Here is a 24626-nt window from a genome sequence, read left to right on the forward strand (position 1 = left end):
ATTGACTCATTTACCTGTACCTATTTAATTAAATTCTACACGACATAAAAATCAAATCAAAAATCAATGAATTACATGTTTAATAATATATTAATAGTATTGTGGCGAAGGGTGACTTTTGGAAACAGGTAGGCTGTGGAGAAAGCACACTTGTTAGATGTATTTACGGGAAATAAGAAGATAATAGAATAGGTAGGTGCACAAAAACCGATGAAATTTCAAAAGCTCACTGATGGTATAAAATTAAGCAATTAATTTGAATTATTAATTTTCTTAAATATAAACGCAAGATACGCTCAAAATATATTGAACATATCCGTTGTTGTGAATCTGTTCCATAACAATGTAACCAGTAAACTAGACATTTTAAAATACTTCTATATTTAAAACACAGACTTGGATACAATATCAGATTTCAACTTAAATAATTCGCTGAATAAATTGTCTTAGTCTATGAATAAACTAACTGACAAATAAAAATCAGGAGATAAATAATTTATTATTTTTAACAACAATCAATATTTATATGTGATTGAATCCCATAGAAATTATTTTTTTAAATGTGCACTTACGTAAAATGTAAGCGCTCCTTAAATAGTTTACCAATTTATATGGGCCGCCGCAGACGTGTTGAAATTATGAGAAACAAACTTCATATAAAAAAAGTTTTCGATTCACGCGAACGTAATCCATACAATATGTGAAGCGAAACGAGATGTCGCCTATTTGTTTAAACCTTCGAGACATGCCATAAATGGTGCTTATTGAAATAGTGGAAAAGATCGTAAAATTATTATGACAATTATACGATAGACGTCGTTGGGCATATTGAATATATTATTATGTGATTATATTATTTAATATGTCAATATAAAATTAAAAAAATATTTTTCTGAAGAAGGTAGACTTTAAATAATCGCCTAGTATGGAGTTAAAGAGATCAGAAGACGAATAGTCATAAAATAAGAGGGTTATTTTGGAATCCGTACGCGTCTGAATTTCCATCGAAAAACGAACATCTAGATATAGGTACAAACCATTGGCGTGCGGTCCATATATTCTGTGGATCTGGAACGTCTGGAGAAATATTCCATATATCCAGAGTATTTACTGTGTAATAAATAGTATGTGAATATTTATCGTGCAATTTCATGGTGACAGGTAAGCTGTTCTGACATAAATAGTGTACAATAAACTTTGTTAGTCATACGTATTTGATTTTATTAAACCAAGACTACTTACTACAAATTACTCATGCTTTTGGTTAGTTTTTCAAGATCAATTAAACCCTACCTATTCCAAACCATAATAGTTTTGGTATATTTTGGGCGATCCGACAAAATTGTGCACACTTTTTCATTCATACTTGATTTTCGTTGAATTAGAAATAGGTACATATTAATATTACACTTGTTGGATATTTTAAAAAAAAATCATTGAGCCCTGCCCTGCCTAAACCAAACTATAATAGATACAAAAATAACCAAAATTGTGCATGATTTAATGGCATAATTTTAGATATTTTATGGATAGCCGAGAATTTTTGACTATTATCTATTATGGTTTGGCTTTCGCCGTTAATTAAATAACCGTTTAATTGAATTTTAAAAAAACTAACCAACGCCATCTGTAAATTGTAGTCTTAATTCATTGAAAACAAATACGTATGACTGACAAAGTTTATTGTGCACTATTTATAGCGGATCTTAACAGCCTACTTCCACCATTCGTCACTGATATTACCTACGTACATATTTTTAGAACATAGCAAAGCTACAGAGTCCATACCAATTCTCAACGGTCCGCCAAGATTCGATTTATTACAAAATACTAACTAGATAATTTATGTAGTACAGAGTAATAGCTAATAACATTCCCACAACCAAAAGTCATCGCACGCCACTGGTACAAACACTGCTGAGACAAATCTTCCCATGATGATCAGAATGTTGTACCTACCATATTTTAATGGCGGATATAAATCATCATTATTGAAAATGTATCCTGAATGAAAAAAGTGGAGTTATTTTTTTACCTCCCTTTATAAAACAATCCGTCCAAATTCTTAGTCGACATCTTCTGTTTGCATTTCTTCCCTAACAAACAAAGGATGGACGGTCATTGGTCACCATAGCGATGAGAAAAAAACGGAAAACAGTCAGCTGATATTCGAAAAAAAAACGGATAATGAGAGTGACATTTTCACACGTGTTATTTCATACGAGCACTATCGACACTATATTTAACGAGTGTTGAAATTATGGTTCCAATTTCTCATGTAAGTGTAGAAACCTGCGTATTTTGTAACCAATTACAATTTAACTAAAGTAAAAAATCTATAAGAGATACGACTTTGTACGCACTATGACAGAGACAATGCGTTTTTAATTATTGTTCATTTCAGAGAGCAAACAATGGCCAATCATAATTGATCGGTTACAGGCCGGAAGTGAAAGAAGAAATGAAAGTGACAGTTATTTTTTATTGTTTTGACAGTGATGCAACCGAAAACGTGCCGAATGGTTAAAATAAATGTTAAAGTTGACAGAAATCGTCCACAGATTAGTTCGCGCCTACGTAAATAATTACTAGAATGCGCTATGTCTAAATCTCTCAGTAGAAAGTCAGTTACTTTGTTTTGTTTTTCTTTTGTAGTACTATAAAAAGACGATTAAGGACAATTTAGTTGGGTCAGTTAAAATCAATTGTAACGTTAAGATTGTATTGCACTTGTCGTGAGAAAAACTTAGTAACTATTTGATATCATTACGAAACACCTTTCCATCAATTTTAATTCTACACAATATTATCTAGATTCTACAGATTTAAGTTACTGTTAAACCATTTAGTACGTACGCGATAGAAAAGAGATAATAACTATGTACATTGAAATTCTAATGGATTCAAGCTCTGTACTATTCCATTTAAGTCGTTTTTGCGACCCGGGTTTCGCCTTTCGGCATCTTCAGGCGTCGTGTACACTCACCAAAGGCAAACACACACTGACAACGAACACCCTTAACTCTACCTTATATAGTAAATCAATACAATAAAGTAGGTAAAAACTCCATTACCTACCTATTTAGTCAGAGGTTACAACAAAAAATACAATAAACAAATTATGAATAGCTGAAGTGTCAGTAAAAAACCTAATTAGTAAAAACCCTCTCTTATTAATAACAATACACTGGACAGCATATTATTATAATAAATCGTCAAACCTTATAATAGGTCAAAATTCTTTATAACAATAAAAATACTACACTCAAGAGGTGTAAATCGTCAATTCTAAGACAAATAAACGAGTTAACTAATGAGATATTAGTCTTTAATAATACTCTTACAAGGTACCTACTTTTATAACATTATTTTTTAACAAAAACAAAATTATACATATAAACTCGCTTAATATAATATAATATATAACTCACCTAATATAATATAATATATATATATTATACAACTATACATACCTAAATCCTCATCCATAGACTCTCATACAAACATATATAAATTTTGTGTCAATACAATTGACCATAATATAGTCTCATATGTAAAACATCTGAGAATGTAAGTGGTAATGAATTGTGATTTCATTACATTTTTGAAGGGGTAGCAGTAACCATTCCTATTTTAATTTTATTTAACAAGTTTTCCGTTATTTTACTTCGTGCAGTAGGCTCTTTTCATAGTAAGCCGACTCGCACATCAAAACTCGTCCGTCTGAAACGTGTCGAATACGTCGATGTGGCGTCATCGTTATTCACAAAACACACGTTGCCAGATGAAGCTCCGCGTATTGGTCGAATGCGACTTTTTAATTTGAAATATTGGTCATTCCCATACCGGCTCGCCGGTCGCCGCATCAAAATATAATATATACGTTTCGAGAGCGACTGTCGCTAGGTAGATGTACGCGGTTTTCATACGCAACATCGGAGCGACGTTCCTAGAAGGTTTGATTTATTGCTGTGCGGCAGACGGGCGAGTTTAGATGTGCGAGCCGACTAAAAGAATAGTTTGCAGATGATTACAGGGAGTGCCCAAAAGAAGACAATTAACATAATTTAGGAAATTGAGTATTTTATCGTGACGTTGAAAGACGAGAATTGTTTTTTTTTTTTTTAATAATTGATAACCATGTCTTTGCTTTTTCGTACAAGGTGGTTGCTAGTAATTTTGGACAATCACAAACACCCAGGCTTTGAGAAAAACACATAGATATTGTGTCCTCGCTGGGAATCGAACCCAGAGCTCTCGGGCGGAAGGCCAGCGCCTTACCCACTACACCACGAGAGCCGCAGATAAGTATTGTTGTTCTGTAACGCATCAGTGTCCCCAACTAAATATAATATTATGTTTCTTCAAGTTGTGAAGAATGACAATGGCGGATTTTAGTATATCACTTCCAGTTTTGATAATGAAGAGAAGTTATAATAATACTATGTATGATAATGAAGTAGATCACAGCTTACTTGAAGTTGGTCATGCTCGCGATAGGTTAATAATTTTATTATTGTTGATTTATCTACATTTTTTTTATGTAATTAATTTTAACTGAATTTTGTACTAGTGCAAAAACGAGGACAGAAAATAATGCAAAAGACTAGCAAATAAAATTTTTATATTACTTAAAAAGATACGTGGAAATATTATTTTCAGATTGAAGAACTACGGTAAGTGGATGCTATATTCTCCCAACTCAATGAATTCTTACGCCAGGGTCTATAATCTAAAACAAAGATGCATGAAAAAAATGTGACTTCGCCCAGACCATTTTGATGTGACAACATTTGATAAGGCAGGCGACTAAATAATGTAAAATCAGTGGAAGATAAAACTCACCAGAACTATCAGGAGGTCTCTTCGTCTTCTTCTGCTACCTCACTAGAACAACAGCATACACGCTACGAAGACACCTGTAAATAAATAAAACCATTACTAATATATTAGAAAAAAATGCCACACGGTAGTGCAACATGTCAACATACTTTGGTATGGCTAGTCGTTCATTTGTCAAGTTGATGGTTCTTCCTCATGCATAATGTGTCTATTTTTTTGATTGTCTACGGATTACGCTGATTTCTTATCTAAACGCTACTTTGTTGAGTTTTTAACACTTCACTTCAATGTATCCACCCCTGAAATCAATTAAATTTCAATCAAGCAAATTTTTATATAAAATTTACTCACTGTACTGTAAACATCTGTCAAACGATTATGAGAGTATCTTATCATTTGTTTTCTTTCACGACCTGATTAAAATAAACGATTCTTTTATTTGCATGTCAGTTTATTTTTCAAATTTCGAATTTTCGTTTACGTGTAATATGTTTTCTCTCACCTTTTAAAACGTCTTCTCCCTGTTTCACACATGTTTTCTATCATGCGTTAAAGATGCGTTACAGGTAAATCAAGACAAATATAATATACTTATTGTAATAATTGTTGTGTCGTTAGACATACTTACAAGTACATATAATACATATTATATATTAAAGAAGGTGGGATAGGCAAAAAATAATCATTTATGTAGTATATTATTTCAAGTGTGCGTCAGCAAGAGTCAAGCCGTTACGAAATTACAACAATTTTCTGGTAAGGAATTAAGTGAGAAATATGAAATATGACGAAACCGAAACCGATATCTGTTATCAAATTGCTCTCATGTAAAGAAATTATGACGCGTCGATACGATCCAATTGGTATCTGAAATTAATTATATTATCGACGGTCAGTAGATAAATGAGTCACCGAGACTGTCAATCAAATTTAGGCATACGTATAGGTAAATCATTCTACAGTGGCACCATTGGTACTTGGCGATTTGCAGTTGTGGTGGTATTGTCAACAGGAATTAAAACAGGCATTGTAACGAATAATGTCAACACAATTGTCAAAGTGTGCAACAATGTTGCGAATCATTTATGGTGCCGCTTTGGTAGAATGATCATCTATAATAATTATTCTTCTATATCCATAGAAAACTACGTATAATCACAGCGCAGTGGCAGCCCTGCTCGATGCGTCGTCAGTGTTGCCACGCTTTCACAACAACGAAACAATAATAATTTCTAAAACACGAAACATGCAGATGGGAAAAGTCGCGCGGCGAAATCACTTTTAGTTCGCTAATCGCCTGTTTTTTTACGCTTTTTGATGCGAATAATATTTAGAAACGAACCTACATAATAAGTGAAGTCGCAGCAGTATTACATCGATGTATGTCACATTTCATAATATTTTCTACGATATATGGCGCCAACAAAACTTTAATGGGCATTTTTAGCATTTTACTGACATGTGAAAGACTGCAGAAACAGATCTGCAATCAACAGTTATATAATACCAAACTAAAATGATGACATTAATACTATCGACTAGGTACAGATAGAAATTTATATTACAATCTAATTGTTGACAGTTTTGCAAATTCCATAGGAATCGACTTTAGCAACCCGGGTTTCTTCGTTCGGCTACACCCATAGAGGTATTAGGCTACACCACACGACCCACTAACAAACTAAATGTACTACTATAATAACTGAAAGATAACATTACAATATTATACCAGCTTCGCACGAGGTTGCTTCGTTGATCGATATATTATAATCATCTAAAATAACACAACAATTACAGTACCAACTTAATTAGATTTCTCAACATGTAGGTATACAATATATCAAATGAAAATAATACTAAACTGCACCTATGTATACTTATGTGGTAAAAATTCAAAATTGTATGGAACAAACAAATAAACATGTTATATTAAACATAAGCGAACGATTAGGAACCGGGAGTATTGGAAGGAGATAGCGGAGGTCTTCATCCAACAGTGGATCGATCTTCACCAATTATGATAGCATAATGTAAGATACAGTGACGAATAGTAACTTTGCTCATAGGTACTTGTCAGTCATATATACAAGACATAGGAATAAAAATAATGTTATCTTATGTAGGTACTACTGACGAATAGTTTGGTACACACTTATGTCAATATTGAATAATAACGTGTAATAAGCAAATATTGTAGTTAGTCAGTTAAAAAACGTATTTCAATTTTAGTTGTAATGATTTAAAGCTATACAAAAAATAATAATTATTTAATTTTTACTTGAAATACTTGAAAGTTAATTAAAAGCATTCAATTCTGATACAATTTGCCGACCTATTATGATAATTTACCAGTAGATGTCGTTTGGATTATTACAGCGTTTAAATGGTTGATTATTGGTGGTAAATATACCTACGAGGTTAAAAATATGTTGCGACAGCTATTACATCAAAATTTGGCGTCTGTTACTGATATAATTATATATAATATAAAAATTATTTTTATTCTGGTAGGTTCTAAGCTTAGGTCTAAATAGCTAATTGACTAGTAATGGGTCTTCGCCACTAGTAAAACCCCGTTTACACGGTTCACTTTTGACGATCATCGCGGAGGAATCATCCGCAGTGACCCTTATAAACGCAAATTCATCCTCGAATCATCGAAAGTGATCGTCCGGAATCGAAATCGAATAAAGTTAAACATGTTCTACTTTTCGATCATCGCGGATGATTGCACCACGCCACTGCCCATGTCACGCATGCGCACTGCGCCCCTGACTAATGTCATCATAGTATTTACATAAGTACGTAAACTGTCATTCTGAATTGAAAACAAACCGGTTAAATAAATACTCCCATGATATTACGTCGCATTACCCATGGTTTTATCCACCAACGCCACTTTTTCCTATTCCTCTACATACAACAAACATTCACTAATTGTGTGAATTCCAGCCTGCACTATTATTTCAATTGACGCCATTTTGAAATGATTTGAGTATTTCACTTTCGGACACGTGTAAACAAGCAGTATGCAATTCTCTCCGGATTAGGGAATCCAATCCCGAGCCAAAATTCTGATCCCGGGATTTCGGGATTACAATTTGACAATCCCGGGACTGGTCCCGGGATTGGCATTTTTTTCCATTGTTAATATAAAATTTTTATATTTACAAATAACATTGATAAAATCGGTCAAAAATAAATCTAGTATAATTTATACTATTTAAGACATTTATTGTTAATATTGTATACGTTCAATCTTGGAAATACACAAGTTTAATGGAGTAAATAATATTGTAATATAAATAATATTGTAATATAAAAAATAAATGTGAATTTAATATGAGATTGCTGTTTCTGATAGTAAAGACATAATGAATGGATTAGCGAGATTTAAAATAGTAAAAAGCAAATAACCATGGCGTACTTATGGCCTTTCCGCATCATAAATCTAATTAGTCAGCCAAATATGAAACTGCCGTAAAACGTATATCATGGTAGAATTACTTTGTTAAAAGTGCCAAGCATTGTTTTTTTCCCAATCTTTCTCATTTCTAATAATTCATGTGAAAAAATAAAATGAATCGGCAACCTACACATGGGTATAAAATCAAACTTCATTCAAACTCAGTTTATTTCTAATGTAGTTATTTTTTTATTAAAAGTATGTTTTCTGTTTTATTTTCGCTTTTATTTTATTTTCCATAAAAATTGATAAAAAATCAATCCCGAAATCCCGGGATTATGTTTATCAATCCCGGGATTCATAGGTATCGAAAATAGCTCGGGATCCCGGGATTGGAATCCCTACTCCGGATAATCATCCGCAGTGACTCGTGTAAACTAGCCTCGGCACTCAAGTAATGTTTCTGTGTGCGAGCCCACTATTCATGCGCGCCTAATTTAGACACATGAAATATGATGAAAAAATCGGATACCTTGCATTAACAACATTCTTTTCTTCTCCAAAAAATGACATACGGCCCAAGAATGAGAATAGGTACAACGCAGCAAGAAGATCTGTGGCGAACATTTTTGAGCAATCAGAGCAGAAAAAACGTATGTATGCCGCTGTTAGTTGGCTCACAACAAATCGCTTTTCTAGGCATTTTTTTTCTTTTTATAATAATATCGAAACGTGAAGAATGCGGACATCCACACAATTGAAAGACACGTTCAAAGAAGAAAATGATATGTTATTTTATTTCATTACAATGGCGAATAGAAATGATGACAAAGTACTCTACAATAAATACATTGACAGAAGATCCGATACAGTGAAACAATTTACGGTTTCTATTCCAGACTCTTTTGACGCAGATGAAGCTATCGACTCGTCAGAATATTTTAAAGAAGGCCTTGAAACCGTGCAAGCCAGTCATAAAATTGTTAAATTATACCAATATCGTAAAAAAAATATATATATTTCTCACTAATTGAGTACTTACATACTATACAATAATAGCCACACATAACAAAATCGCATGAATTAACACCAAGTGTGTATATATCCACTCAAACAGATACACAGTGATTGTACAAATGATTATTTTTAGTTACAGGATATGATTCTAGAAAAGAGAAACAATGATATCTTTACTAGGGAACTGTTGCAGTTAGTGAAGATCAACCTGATAGGAGATGACACGAAAAGCAGAGAATTTAAAAACGGATAATTACAAGATAATTACAAGAACTTTTTATGTATGTACCACGTTTTTAAATTTTCTGTTGAATCATATAAACTTGACAATTCTATGTATTAATAAAAACTTTTTATTTTACTTGATAGAAATACTGAATAAATATTATAGAATACTGAAATGTCATTTTGACATGACATATTGATTTTCATAGTAACGCACGTAATAATTTAGTTGCTAGGACCCCAGCAACCAACAATAATAACTTTCCATACAAAACAGAATTAACTGAAAATGAATTCAATTCTGCTTAAAAATGGCTAAAAGTATTAAAAGAATGCATTGTCGTCGTGTTCTGATATATTCTAAAATTTCAAATGTCTAGCTAGTCGGAAAGTTAGTTAAAAATCTTCAATCGTCCAATACAAATCTTGGACAAACAAGAAAACAAATGTACTGGACACACAAGAAAAAATCTGTACCGGACAAACAAGAATACGAACTAATAAAAACGTGGTAAAAATGGTTGACTTGTACTGAAATCAAAATATTCACATTATAATGCGAATTTGGCTCCAACTGCATGTGACAAAAATACGCGTAAGTATTCAAACTTTAAACATTTTGTAAAGCCGCGTTGACACGGTCCAAGTACGATCCAAGTACATTTGGACCGAGTGCCATCCAAGTAGACATATTCATACTAATTATTCCTATCCAAGCTACTTGGACCGCGTCCTACTCATCCAAGTTAACTTGGATAGGAATAAATAGTATGAAGCTGTCACTTGGATGGCAGTCGATCCAAGTGTACTTGGATCCGTACTTGGACAGTGTTGGAAAAGTGTTTTTTTAGAAATTATTATACCTATGTTATGAAAATTAATTTAAAACATAATATCATGCTGTATCAGCAGCACATTGCTGAAAATATGTGCAGTAGGTACATTAGTAAACATAACCTAAAAATCAAGAGGGGAAAATTAGGTTAAGTAGAGTAGGGGTAGGGAGAATACGAAACAACTTAGGTAGTCTAACACACAGTTAAGTATGAATTATAATTCCTTGGTGTCATCGTACGAGTATTTAAAGTTGCTGTCAGAAGGTTGTAAATTTAATAAATATACAACGCAGGTGGGTACATAATATAATTGAAAAATATGCATTCTGAAGAAAATTATGCTACAAACATAAGGCAATATTAATATTTAGTTTAATGGGCATAAGCCCAATATAGTCGAAGTCTTAGCTCTCCATAAAGTTTATGAAATAACCCATGTAGACACTCAGCCCCATGGCCAATAGCTTCAAGGCGTAAAACCCACTTAACGCAGCAAGTGGGGCTCTCGCGCAAAATTTCACAAGTGGCGCGTAAATTATCGAAAATACAACGTAATCAAATACGCCAGCGCACACTGGATTTGACGACGCATTATGCGCGCCCGCCCCATGAGTCATCGTTTTTTGGCTTCTCGGCGATACGAATGAACGAAAATACAACGTAGTCCATTCATTGAACGCGGCGAGCAAAATCACGCTCTGGAAGCGTCGTCGATCGACGGGCGAGAAGCCATTATTTAATAACAGAGAACTCATTGTTTCATTTTATTGCGTGTCCGATATTTCGCTGGTAGAATAATGTCATCGTGAATATTAATTACAAGCCCCGAAATAATTTAATATTTTTATTGCTTTGTTATGAGAGACGCTGATAATAACTATTATTTTGTGCTTCTTGGGCTCCTTATTACATAGGTGAAGGGTAATGCGCGGGTGGGAGGGGGCCTACTCAGTGGTGAGCGCATCGAGCGCTTTTTTGGTGGGCTTTATGCCTTACGACGAATTCGTTGATGTGACATCATCGTAAACCAAGAAACAAACGTTATCAAATGGAGCTTCGCAGATTGGCCGATGCAACTGCGACGCTGCTCTATGCGTCGAGTTGCGTTGGCCAGAGCCTGCATGTCGACATCGGCCAATATCGACTCCGCGCATGCGCACAGCCGCACAATCGGCCATTTCTCTCCAGACTGTTGCCGCGTTCGGAGCAGCCGCGATGCGGCGAATGTCGATGTCGCTAGGCAGATGTGCGAGGTTGTATCATGGAACACCGGCTGCCCGTTCTCGGAAGTTTTGATTTATGGCGGTCAGGCACACGATGCGAGTTGTGGTGTGCGAGCCGGCTTAAGTTTATGAAAAAACCCATGTAGACACTCAGCCCCATGGCCAATAGCTTTAAGAGGGACGCAGAAAGGCTGAGTGTGACGGACTGAAGAGAGAGTGAGAGCTCGGGATAGCGATTTCTAGAGGACGGTTATGCTGTCGGCTATGGACCCGAATGGTCTGTAGCGCCAGCTTAAGTAAGTGATATTTATTTTAACTTTGTGTAGGACAACATCGAAGATATTACAAGAAATCGAAGAAAAGAAAAAAAACATAATTGTTGGGAATAGTAGATCGTTTAAGGATCGTAAATTATCAACGTAGTTTTATATATTATATTATGATTAACTTTATTTATTATCATCTTCATGAATAATAATATACAGAGTAACAGATTACATTTTATTATGCGCGCGTTACAATAGACCTTCGAGTACTAACTAGGATCACGCCGTACACACAGGTGAAGCATAGAACAGTAATTAGTATTTAGCAGTGGCGCGCAGCCAGTGCTAGAGTTAAACACGTATTTATTTTATTCTTATATTATTACTTATAATATTTAATTATGTTGTTATATTAGACGGCTATACATCAACAATAATATATACCTATCAACCGTATGGGACTTGAACCCATTGGTATGGATTAACTGACCTACCTATGTGTCCAACGCCGACCAACAGATTTAGGTACGTATTCGATCAGTCAACAGTCTGTTACTTTATGATTTCTGCCAACAATAATTTAAGACCTACGTATAAATAATTAATTACTCGACATAATAAATTCCACAATAAATAGAAATTGTTTACTGAATATGTATTGTAGAAAATTAAAACAATAAAACGGTTTATAAATCCAATTACCTCCGAGCGTGTTTATTGCGAATTTTCCGGGAAAAAAGCACTGGTTATCTGTTTGAATTTTCCACAGTAACTTAAAATGAATAACATATTAATATTCTTGGCCTGTCACCGCAGGCAGGTTACATTCTAGTGAAGTCAATTGAAAACGTGTTCAAAACTCAGTAAAATAAAATAAATGCATTTCGAATGCATAACGAATTGGACTTCTCGCAAAAGACGAGGGTTGTATTTATTTTATTTTCTTACTAGTACTAATAAAAACCAGGAATTCTAACGTATGAGTGCAAAAGTAAATTTAAAAGGGGTTACGTTAAGGGAGAAGCACAAAGAGGGATGGGCTATTTTGAGGGATCACACAATGCACAGGGATCATAAAATAAATAAATGGAAAAGGAAGTAAAACCAAAATTATATTACCATCTCTTCTTGGTCGTGCACTCATGGCTGAGGATCGTGACCACATTTAAATTTCGCCATCCTTTGAGCGACCAAGACTTTCCATCTTTCTCGATCTTCCGCTTCTCTCAGACAGAATGGATGGTGCCCCCAGTCAGCTCTTTCATCACTTGGTCGCTCCATCGCGCAGACGCTCTTCCTCTGGTTCGCCTCTGCTACCCAAAACTACCAGTCTCTCCAGGTTGTCCGGTCCGCGCCTGACAATATGTCCAAAAAACTGCAGAATTCTTCTCAGACATATCGTCGAGAGCCGTTCCTTTATCTTCAGTCTCTGGATGATTGACTGGTTCGTCCTGTGCTCCGTCCAAGAAATGCTAAGCATTCGGCGCCAACACCACATCTCAAAGGAATCAATTGCCTTCCGTTCTCTTGCCTTCAGGGTCCACGACTCGACTCCGTATAGAAATATCGAGAACACTAATGTGTGCACAAGCATCATTTTTGTGGCAATCGAAATTCCCCGATCCTTCCATACAGTGGTAAGGAGTGTAACTTATAATATTACTATATTTCGGTTCAAATCCGTGCTAGTGTATTTTTTGTCGCGGTATCAAACTATGCCGATAGTTTGCTAAGTTATTTGGCCCACTGCCCGCCCGTTTCAGAAAAAAATATTCAACCTGGATATCCACTTTCTATAAGGGAAGAAACAGGAAGATGCCGTGACAAATTTGCATTCTTTTATCACTTATATTATATAATATGTTTCTACTTACCGAACATACTTAAGCAAGATGTTGTAAATAAGATGCCCCGATGTTTAAATTATTAATTATTTATGAAGGGACGGAGTAGTGTGAAAATAAAGAATTTTGAGTATCTTTGCGAGCTTAGTCTAGATCAGGGAGGGGGGGGGGGAAACTACGGCCCGCCGGGTGTTTTTTGCGGCCCGCCATCAATTGTACTTCTGATTATGAATAACTTTTTTATAATTTTTAAAAATATATTGACAATAATTTGTTGTTACGTAAATGTATTATCTCAGTACGTCTTCCTTGCGTCTCGTCTCACACTATGTAACCACTATTTTCTACGTTGAACATCGATTTCAATAGATATTGATAGTGTGCCGACATAGCTACAACTTGAGATTATTGATCTGCAGTGTGACACTGGTTTAAGAGAATTGCATCGTCGTGAAGTAATCTCCAAATTTTACAATGCCCTTGATTCAGACAAATTCGACCGACTTAAAGATTATGCAAGAAAAATGTTCGTTATTTTTGGATGAACCTATTATGTGAACAAACATTTTCGATCATGAACCTCAATAAAAATTCTTTACGATCAAATATCTCCGATGCCCATTTACAAGCAGTTTTGAGAATATCAACTACAAAATTAACACCTGAATTAAAAAAAATGTTCAAAAATGTACAACAGTTTCATTCTTCTCATTATTTTTTTGTAATGTTTATTTTTCGTGATAATAAATAGTGTATTATTTATCTAAAAATGGTATTTTACTTGCGGCCCGCCCCGCTGATTTTGAATTCTTGAATTTGGCCCTCCATCCAAAAAGTTTGCCCCTCCCTGGTCTAGATAGATAATCTGTAGAATTAGTAGGAAAAACCTTGTTTTTTTATTATCTTACATATCAACATTTAAAGACCACATAAAATATATTAATACCACAAAACAGTGCCCTTGTAAACGTTATCGTATAAGAATTGAAGATAAAGCCATATTTGACAAATTAGAAGTCAAATTATTATTTTATGAACACACATTTTACTATATCGTAAGTTTTCATGAAATTAACAACTTATAGTCAAATATATTCAGTAAATTATTCAGTGGAGTTTGTAGTTGACTCATAATTTTGGAGAAATTTCGTTACGTATGTATGTTTATTTGGAAAATATAGTAATCACTACGAATTTAACTACTATAATTTGTTACACAACACATTAAACACGTAAAAATAGTTTTCTTAAATATTTCTTCTGTTTTCTTTCTGCTTCCAACCGACTTTACAATAAATATCACTTATTCAAATTCAAATTTTTTTCATTTTTTTACGTATAGTGAACACACTACATAGTATTAATTTAAGACATTCACAACATGACATTTAGAAACAAAGAAACATTATTAAAACAGTACTTATTATATAAAAAAGAAATATTTCTGGCACCCAACTCGAGCAAGTCAGCAGCTACGTCTATCTCGGACAGCAGGTGCCCATAGACGGAAGCATGCACGATGAAATTGCTCGAAGAACAAAGCTGGGATGGAGTGCTTTCGGACGTCTGAATAGTATCTTCAAGAGTGACCTACCATTATGTTTTAAGCGTAGGGTGTTCAACCAATGTGTGCTACCCGTGCTCACGTATGGCTGCGAGACGTGGACCCTCAACACGAGAGATGTCCAAAGGCTAAGAGTCACACAGCGAGGCATGGAGAGGTGCATGTTGGGCATCACGCGAAAGGACCGTAAGAGAAACCAATGGGAAAGTTCGGCGGAAATACGTGGCAGCGAACGACACAGGACCGAGAGAGTTGGAGAAAGCTTGGGGAGGCCTTCATCCAGCAGTGGATTGACCCCGGCTGATGATGAAGTTATTAAACAGTAGAAAAGTGTAAATACAAAAAAATATTAATTAGACACAAGGAAGTATACATCGAATGAGCTAAGCAGACCCTATTTTAAGAATTTATATACTCATTCTCACGTATGTGGAATATATCAACATCCGAAGCGATTTGGTTGAAGAGAGTTATTGCCCTCCCAATTGGCATCACCAATGGCAGGTTAGTTATAAAGTGACACCTCCGAGTTAGGAATTAAAAGAACAAAAGGGCGATGATCGAGAGTTGGATCAATGAGGTAATCGAGTATAGCGTAAGTACATGGCAAAGAAATAGTGGAGGGTGGAAATAGCAAGGAAAGGCCTTCATTCTGCTATGAGTGCTATGGATCGCGAATGCCTTATATGACGATTATTAAAAAGAACATAGTTTGACTTTGATAAATTCTTATAATTAGCACTGATGTCAATAAAGAAAAATTATTGCTCCTACTAAGTATACTAATTCGAGTTTATGTAATTTATTCTATTATAATATTATAGTCTACGACGATGTGCGTCAAATCTTTCATAAAAAATAATAATAATTAATATACAAATATCGTAAGCTCACACGGGTAATAAATCTATGAAACTTAACAGTTTTTTTATTAAATTATAAAATAAACATTTTTCTAATATTCTATCATAGAATTAATGTTGTTAAATTAACAGTTGACAGCTGTTGAGATATTAGATTTATGAATATCGTTAATTTATTAGGGTAATTAATTCCACAAAATCTTTTTTTAAGGTTAATACAATATATTATGCAGTTATCATAAAACATCCTTGGGTGCACATACTTGGGACGTATAGCACACAGTAAATAAATATATTATACATTTTATTGAATTTAAGTGTTGTACTATTCTATTTAAAATTCCTTACAGTTTGTCGACAATCAATACACGCTCACTGAATGTATTAATAGTGAGTATGTATTCAAAACTTGTATTTTACAACGTTTTTCTTAGGTCGTATCCTTATTTGTCCGGTGGTTGTTTGTCCGGTACAAATCTGGCAATCATTTTACAACTAACTTCCCGACTAGCTAGACATTTGAAACATTTACAATATATCAGAACACGATGCCAATGTATTTTTTAAATACATTTAGCCATCTTTAAGTAGAATTGAATTCATTTTTAGTTAATTCTGTCTTGTATGAAAAGTTATTTCGATACCATTATTGGTTGTTAGGGGGTCCTAGAAACTAAATTATTGAATAATATATACCTATGTGCGTTACTATGGAAATCAATATGGAATGACAGTTCATTATTCAGTATGTCTATCAAGTACAATTTTTTTTGATCGTTTAAGCTAGTCAATTCAAGTTTATATGATTCAACAGAAAATTTAAAAACGTTGTATATAAAAAGTTCTTTTTATCTTGTAATTATTTATACTTGTTATTTTATTTAGTAAGTAATAACGTTTTTTACCATTTTTGTTGTATTAATTTATTATATTATAATTTTATCTGTATTCGTTACCAGTGTATATTTACCATTAGTGAGTGCGTAGTGTCCGAAAATGCCAAATGGTAATAAGTACATACTTTTTTTTCGACCATGTCCGATCCTAATAAGATTATATGGGCCTCCATTAGGTTTTGTTTTTACGAGAAATGGATGTCAGCCACTTGCTCAACATATTAGGTTCATACTCTGACTCGTACACAAATTGAAAAACAATATGTGTACTTACCAGACCCAGGATTCGAACCTGGGACCCACGGCGTTATAGGCCGACGATTAAGCCCCGCGGCCGTCGTGGGTGTTACTTACAACAACTAAAAGATAATTATTTCTCGACAATAATTATATCGATAGAATTCGAAAAAACATTCAAAAAGAGACATATTATTAAACACAGCATACTATATAATATCGATGAGCAAATGAAATGGTAATGGGCTGGATATATCGTTTGAAAAGTTGACAGATGCTGTCATACAGTGATACCCAAAGGTCACTAAACGCCCACAGGGACGCCCTAAAACGAATTGGATAGACGAACTCACAAAGTTCGGTGGATGTACGTGGCAGCGAATAAATACAGACCGAGAAGACTGGAGGGAGCTAGAGGAGACCTTCATCTAGCAGTGGATCGACGCCGGCAGATTATGATATAATATATATTAAAATAAAAAGAAATAACTCATTTTTATATAACTCGGGTCAACTTACCTCTCGTAACCCATTCCGCGCATCTCGTAGTAATTTTATTAGGAAAGTGATATATTATGGCGAACGTGAGGTTGACTACTGCGCGGTGTTTTTGTTTTACTAGATACATTTTACTATTTTTGTAACTTCGTTTTAGTATGTATGGGGGTACAGCATCTCTGTGAACGACTCATTGTTACTATGCTAAGTATTTTGGAATAAGTACAGGTAGGTAGTATCAATCAGATGGGAATATTATTTTTCAAGACAGTTCGTTAAAAATTAAATAATTGAAACAATACTATTATCATATCTAGCAATATTTTTTTCCATTAAACTTCCTTTCTGCATAACATAGAGACGTGTTAGTGCCTACTTCATAATTTCAATTTTCAATCTATTTTTTAACATATTGTGGACATTACAAATTATAAGTTTAAGACGTTTACAACATGACATGAAACATTATTATAAAGAAGAAGTAATAAAAACAATAAAAAAGAGAACATAATATGAACATACAAAAGCAGTGAAAATACAATTAATTATACATAATATATTATGGAAGTTTAGTAGGAAGAAGTACACCAAGTTTGTTAAGGAGACCCTATTTCAAGAATTCGTATAATAGCGTCCACCGAAAACCCTCACTCAAGTGGAATATATCAATACCCGAAGCAATTTGGTTGAACATAGTTAAAGCCCTCTCAATTGGCATTACCAGTGGCAGATTGGTTCTGCACCTTGGGAGAATAAACAGTGAAATAAACTGATGCTCTCTATTTCTAAGATAGTTATCAGGGATACACAGGTCAACACTGCCCAGAATGGCAGACTACTCATTTATTTATTTAAGAATACAAAACATTGTGGACATAACACATCTAAATTCAAGACGTACACAACATGAGATTTACATTATAACAAATATTACAATATAGAATATAATACAATAATAATAACAGAAAAACAAAATAAATCAAAACATACTTAAGTACAAATTAAAACAGAAAAATAAAATTTTGAAATCAAAAAAGATACAATTTTAGACAGAAAAATAAAGTTTCAAAAACAAAATGCAAAGTACATCATTGAAAATGTCTATGACTTTGGGGAGCGCATTTATACGCATACCTCGTATAAGTCGAAAAAATACGTAGCTAAATAAACATCTCTTGAAATGAGTACATAAGTAATGCATCTGCATCCTGTAATATAATAATGAAGACCAATCTACAAGAAAGTAAAAAAAGCTTTCACCGACCACAGTAGAAACATACGATTAAAAGTAATGAAAAGTTACTTTAAATCGTAATGAGAACAAGTGTCATATATTATCATACAACATAATATCACTCATGATACAGGTTAAATAAGTTGGAAGACTTACATCAACACAATACACAAACACAATTCCAGATCTAAAATAAACATCCTACCACAAAAACAATAAAATTATTCTAATGAATTAAAGTTTTATACCATTCCATTGAAGTCGTTTTTGCGACCCCGATTTCGCCTTTCGGCATCTTCAGGCGCTGTGTATACTCACCAAAAGGCAAACACACACTGACAACGAGCACTTTTAACTCTCACTTATATAATAAATCAATACAATAAAGTAGGTAAAAACTTATGACCTACCCAAGTCAGTCAAAATTATTAATACGTATTTCAATAAATAATGTTTTTCCTTAATTTTTTTTGTACTTATAATACTAAGTATATTGTACAGTTTGTATCAGTTGACCACGGAACATAAATTTTTTGTTCTGTGCAACTGAAAATGTCCAATTGAAGCGAACAAAAGCGGTCGAGATCGTTATTAAACTATGTAGAATAAGTATTAAAACAATAGTAAAAATACACTTTTCTCACCGAAAGAAAAATGCACTATAATGCACTACCAATAAATTCCAAACACAATCAACTTGTCAATCTGTGAAATAAAATGAACACGCTTGAAAAATACCTGTGTTGTTGGGACAGTCGTGTACAAGTGGAAGAAGTTAACACTTTTGCAAGAATTTTTAATTGCTGCCGAAATCAACCAGAAAAATAAGTCATCATTGAAAGTTAGATCAAAATTGTAATCGATATCTATGAATTAATTGAAAGACTTCGTTTCATGCACACTTAATACCGAGAAAAATGAGTTGTCTGTCTTCTGATATCAAATATGTCCATATCGTCACCTCAATACTACAGCTAGATAACTATGATTAAGTCATTGTTGGAAAAATTAAATTTAAACTTTACTTGATTAATATAAATCTAGGCTATAATTATTATTTAAAATAAAAATGGAAAATTGTGCTTGTCTAATTGGGAACAATTAAACATTGTTTAATTGTATGAAAGAATACTGTAGATATATTATTTTGCATCTATGGTTTTTACGTTATTTGATATTTTCAAATACATAATCAATACAGTTCCCATTAACTACTGACTTAGGTACCTAGTTCTATCATTTTGTAGAGAAGGAAATGTAGAATCATATTCAATAGCTATCTCAAAAACTGTGAAAATCAAAGTTATCTAGTTGTATTATTGAGGTGACGATAATATATAAAATGCAAACTTTGTCTCAGTTAAGAATATCACTGGAAGAAAAATATTTATCTCTAAGTTACAAAGCCATTTAATTATTGTCCGCATTTTATTCACCCGTCACATTTTTTTGTATTCGCATTCATACTGTTATGTCACCGGTCCGTATTATGTAAAAATGTTAGGAAATACTGAGCTAGACTACAAAAGACAAAGCATATTTACGTGGCTACTGGTAGCGTCACGAAAATATATCGGAGTTAATAAACAAACTGTCGGTTTTGCACGGTAATAGAAAATGTAAGCGGGCATGCACAGAGGCGTGCCACAACTCCCTAAAATAAAGGTAAAATATAGTCTTAGAGGATACGCGGTTTTGTTTGTCATCAAAGTATACAGATATTAATTATTGTACAAGCTACTCCAGAGCAGTGCAACCCTCCCCGTTCCATTAAAATATATTGAAAATTACCATAACACCTCTGCTCTGCACCTTGGTTATGAGATTTGTATAATTCGTATGGTCAAATTCAGAAATGACAACGTTAAGTAAGCCTTAACTGAGATATTCTAAAAGATAATAATAAACACTACGCTCGTTTTTCTCACTTCTTCTGATGTTAAGCATTTGATTTGAAGTGACTTAAGCACTAATGACCTGGCTGCATAGCTAACAATTAATTAAATCTATGTGCACTTTTGTATATAACCATGAAATTTGGGATGACGAGTAGGAATATTTTTTAAGAAATTGGCCGCTCGAAAATTAAACCAGGAGACCCTAAAATCTAAAATGGCGGAGAAAAATACAATTATCTATAATTACCGCTTAATTTTAATCCTTTTCAATAAATTCAAAGATAAACTTGAAAAATTATTGTAAGTCCATAAAATACCAATATGGTGATAAAAAATCATATAATAAATCTAATTGGATTGTTTTTCAATTTGAACATGTGTTTTATGATGCTGAACACAAATTCCATATTAAACTTGATATTTCCAATGGGAAGTAAGCCCATAAAAACAAAGACGACGGTCAAAAAACCATATTTTTATATTTTCTGATTAGATCAATTTTATTATTTGTTTATACAATTATATTAAGTGTATAAAAACGTTTACACTTTTGCAAAAAAATGTTTTATTAAAAACCACAAGTCTTTCTAAGTTATCTAATCAAAAGCCGAATAAATATATCTACACGTTTTTTTTTAATAATTCACAATAAATGCTTTCGTGAGGAATCAAGAATCACTCTGCAATTCGGGAAACTATAAGTCAATGTACCTAGTTTATCATAACACCATTACATCAATATTCATTTAATTGTGTGGATTAAATACATACTTATGTCGTATTATATAATATGAAGTGCTTGATCCAAAATATTAAATATTATTTTAGTTAATATAATATATTATATAACATACTGCAAATAATATAAAGTGCGAGCCAATGTCAAACCAAATAAATACTGACTAATCGTACCTACATACATGGTAGACTAGAACAGATGCGGCCGTCAGTGCACAATGCAAGGCAGACGGGGCGCGCTTTTCTCGGATGCATTTTATGAGACACCGCGTGGAAACGGACGTCGAAAAACTTAAGCTTTTAGCGGACGACGATGTGCGAAAAGCTTCTAGCTGCGCGACAGGGATTAAACGAAAGGATAATAACTCATTCAACATGCTCAGTGACCAGTTAGGTAAACGCTTCTCACGGATCAATAAATTCGTAGTAGAAATATCATAATATGACGTATTATTTGTATACATTACCACGTACATTTATTACATGGAATAATCAAATGAAAGGCATCGGATATAATGGTTACCTACTATTAAAAAACTAGAAAAAAATACCAGAGGTGCACGTTTATTTAGCTGATGGTTCTTCCAGATCCATGTTTCTATTTTTTTTAATGATTGTGTACCTACGAGGGTAGCCGTTTATATTTCGGGAATAACAAACAAAAACGATTTTTTTATCAATGAAAACAGTTTTATTGTTTTTCAAAATATTCTCCACGACAGTTAATACAATCTTCCATGCGTTTGAGCCGATCTGAAAAGCATTTTTGCCACTTTGTAGAAGGTAACTCCAAAACATGGTTTTTGAATGCATTAACCCCTCTTCTGGTGTAGAAAATCGTTGACCACGCAATTTATCTTTGACTGTCGGGAATAAAAAGAAATCATTTGGTGCCAACTCGGGTCTGTACGGCGGATGACCCATCAATTTGATGTGTGAGAGCTCGCATTGTCTTGATAAAGGATGATTTGACGCCGACTGTTGCTTTTCCTCATTTCGCCAAAAACTTCTGGAAAACAAATGGTTGTGTTCCATTCACAATTGACTGTTCTTTGATTCTCTAAAAGTACAATTGCGATATGGCCCGTTTTTCCGAAAAAACAAGCGACCATTTGCTTCGAAGTGCTTCGAGCGCGAGCAACTTTTGTTGGTTTAAACTAATTTTGGATGAACCATACGGTCGACTGCTGTTTACTTTCGGGGTCATACGTATAGATCCAAGATTCGTCACCTGTAACAATCTTATTAACGATTTTTGAAGCACCTCGATCGTATTTTTTGAGCATTTTCTTGCACCAATCTACCCGCGCCTCTTTTTGTGCGATTGTGAAATTATGCGGGATCCAACGCGAACATAGCTTCCTTACGTCTAAATGTTCATGCAAGATCATATACACGCTAGTGTTACTAATGCCCAGAGATGCCTCATTCTGACGGTATGTCACATGACGATCTTGCATTATCAGTTCACACACAGTCAAATTGCACCTAGCAACACCAGTGTTGCAAATTCCCGAAATAAAAACGGCAACCTATGTATTAGACAACACACTAATTTCTTAACCATGCGCCACTTTGTTGATGTTTTGACAATTTCGGGATTTATTCACTATATTTTTATATTTATCTTTATAAACCTGACGTGTAGTCGCTAGGCCACTGTGGGCAGATATACTCGTACACTGATTCTCTTGAAGACGATACATTGTTCCCTTACAAAATTATTATTTTTATTTTATTTTATAGTACCTACTTATTCCAATTTTATTAATTATATTTGGACCGGTTTCGTCCGCCTCAAAAGGACATTTTCTTACAAAATAATATAACAACGCTTCCTTCGGTATTTGCAAATATTACGTACTTACTTAAGAGGTTGAACAAAAACCTAATTCTACGCATACAGAGCTTTAATATGTAATATAGAAATATTAATTCAGGTTAATTCACATACATATATAATTAGAAAACCCCCAGAAACACACATAGAAAAAATCTTGAAAAAAAATTAGGAAATGGGCGGGACTTGAACCCGTATCCATTGGATTTCGTCCAATGTGCTTTATCAATTTAATCTAATTATAACGAAATTAACTAATATTTATGCAACTGGAGTCGATTTTCAAATATATCATTCAATTTGCTTTGAGAATATTTTAAAAGCTGGTGTCACATGCCTAAATTAGGTTTGGTAAACAATGAACTATGTATTATTATTGAGGTATTTAATCACGTAAAGTAGCAAAATAGGTAACCAACGGATGACGCCATCTGCTGAATATATGTTATTATTGCATTGGAAACAATGCACATACAGATAATATAAATTGTCTTTATTTTAGACATATTACCTATTTTTCCTTTCGATAATAATTATTGGTCAAACGATTTTTTTCCGATTGCCTTTCTTCCTATAAGGCATGTTCGCTTTTCACTGTTTGACTTTCGTTCGTTTTGCTTTTTTTTAATAAATAAATGCTGATAATGATTAGACAAGTTAAGACAGTTTTACCAATTAATCCGAATATTTATAGTAATAGTATTTTCAGAAAAAATAAGAAATGCATACTCATACAACTGACTGGATTGCCAATTTTCACACAAGGAAAAAAACAGACAATAATTCATATTAAAGTATTTAACTTGCTTGTAGAATAATAACGCAATATTAATAATAATATATAAGTTAAACAGGTGTAAATAGAACGCACGGTATCTATTAATTTCTGAGTTTATAAATTACTCAACAAAATATTGTACAATGACTGTGTAGTTCGAACTTTTATGTGGGATGAAATAATACGCAATAAGGTTTAATGCGCATACAAAACGATTCAATTCGCTCGATAAACATACCAATCTTAAATATACAGTAATTAATCACCATAAACAAATATACTTACTTATTTCACATCGATTTTATTTAATTAGATTACTAAATTACTAAAAATACATTTCTTTACTAGCCCTCCTTTTGGATATCTTAAAGTTGTGCCAACTTTTTGTATGGGGACGTCACCGTTGCATTTATTGTTTGAT

The 24626-nt window shown here is 33.6% G+C and overlaps 1 protein-coding gene across 2 annotated transcripts in view; it reads right to left on the bottom strand.

The window, feature by feature from the left end:
* Positions 1–24626, bottom strand: part of rdx (BTB/POZ and MATH domain-containing protein rdx) — a 522524-nt gene that overhangs the window by 272355 nt on the left and 225543 nt on the right. For both annotated transcript variants that reach the window (XM_085949586.1, XM_085949578.1), the window contains exon 2: positions 4846–4919. The gene's annotated coding sequence lies outside the window, so the exon portion shown is untranslated. The remainder of the gene's footprint in view (positions 1–4845; positions 4920–24626) is intronic.

Source organism: Rhyacophila brunnea, unplaced genomic scaffold (assembly GCF_057557595.1).
Source record: "Rhyacophila brunnea isolate RB1 unplaced genomic scaffold, BYU_Rbru_1.0 scaffold_10, whole genome shotgun sequence".
In the NCBI taxonomy this organism is placed as follows: domain Eukaryota; kingdom Metazoa; phylum Arthropoda; class Insecta; order Trichoptera; family Rhyacophilidae; genus Rhyacophila; species Rhyacophila brunnea.